This window comes from Eurypyga helias, unplaced genomic scaffold, assembly GCF_000690775.1.
Source record: "Eurypyga helias isolate BGI_N326 unplaced genomic scaffold, ASM69077v1 scaffold10260, whole genome shotgun sequence".
In the NCBI taxonomy this organism is placed as follows: domain Eukaryota; kingdom Metazoa; phylum Chordata; class Aves; order Eurypygiformes; family Eurypygidae; genus Eurypyga; species Eurypyga helias.
Genome location: NW_010223819.1, coordinates 42,726 through 44,066, shown reverse-complemented (window position 1 = coordinate 44,066; position 1,341 = coordinate 42,726). Strand labels below are relative to the sequence as shown.

General features: G+C 40.4%; 1 protein-coding gene across 1 annotated transcript in view; it reads left to right on the top strand.

The window, feature by feature from the left end:
• The window catches only part of MAGI1 (membrane associated guanylate kinase, WW and PDZ domain containing 1), a gene marked incomplete at both ends in the record, with an annotated part of 57,077 nt that overhangs the window by 15,365 nt on the left and 40,371 nt on the right, over positions 1-1,341 (top strand). The window lies entirely within an intron of this gene.

The following is a 1,341-nucleotide window of genomic DNA, read 5'->3' as shown; positions in this document are numbered from 1 at the left end:
GAAAGAAGGTTAGCAAACTGTGTAATTAAGGCTTGACATTTATTTACCAAAGACATCAAGAATATTTTTCGGCTATTAAATGCCATGCCAAGAGGTCTTTACAGCATTTTTTCCTGTCACTTTATATATACATGCGTGTTAGTTTTGTGGCGCTCCTTAGTGATGAAGTTAAAGTAACAGCAGTGGTTATAGGTTTATTTTACTTACTATTTATAAGCTAGCAAGAGGGTTAATATTTGAGCATTTGTCTCTGTCCCAATTCAGGCACTCTATAACTGCATACTAGTTTTTATTGAGAAACAGCTGTATCATGAAAAAGTTTATCTAATTTTTAAAGTAGTTATCATTTTTTCTTGACTTTCGGAAGAGATCTAGAAGTGGGAAATCTTTTACAGAACTTATTAACCTGTTTTCATTTGATTAGTGAAGTATTTTTCCCGTGATTTAATATTGATCATTAGCACAAGCAATTCTGAACACGGCTATCTAGATGGCTTCTGTCATAATTTCATTGTTCATTCAGTTGTTTTTGGGGCTGGTTTTGATAAAGGCACATGGGACAAGAGACAATAAAATAGCAAGTTCTTAATGGTTAACTTTGCTTTGGATACAAAGACGGGCTTCAAGCTAATACAATTTTCTGAGGTCTACCTTGCTTCTCTGCTGGAACAAAATCACTGTTGAGGAATCGCTCCTGAGCGGTTGATGGGCAGCTGCTCTCAGCCGCAGAGTCCCCAGACCTGCCCCCGCCGCCCTGGCATCTGTGGCTGGTGATGGCCACAGTGTTGTCTCTGAACACCCCATGGGGGTCAAAAGCTGCCAGATGGCCCCCCAAGGAGGACAGCTGAAGTGTCCCCAAATGCTGGTGCCTGATTTGGAATATATTTTGAGCCATTTGGAGCCCAGCTTTTCAGGTCATAACCTGCATCCCCACAGGTATTTTTAAGACACGCTGCTAGTAGGGTGCATTGATCAGATAGCTGACACATTACCAGTTGTTGTTGTTTTGTTTTTTTGTGGGGTTTTATTATTGGTAGTATTCTTCCTAATTTTTTTTGGCTTCAGCGAGCCAGGGAATGGCTGCATCCCTCGGAATCTGATTAATGCAGGGATGATACAGGCCTGTCTTTTACAGTGCGGTCAGACAGAGTGCTTTTCCTGCTTTAATCTCATTTTTAGATAGATCACTAATATATTTGAGGAATTAGCCCATTCCTAGTCAAGACATCATACCAATAGTGGAATCCGCTTGTTTTCCTAAATAAGCTTTTTGGCATGACTAGGTGAGCCTTGTTCCACATACACTGCTCTTGGGTTTGTTTGGTATTTTACTCCTCTCCT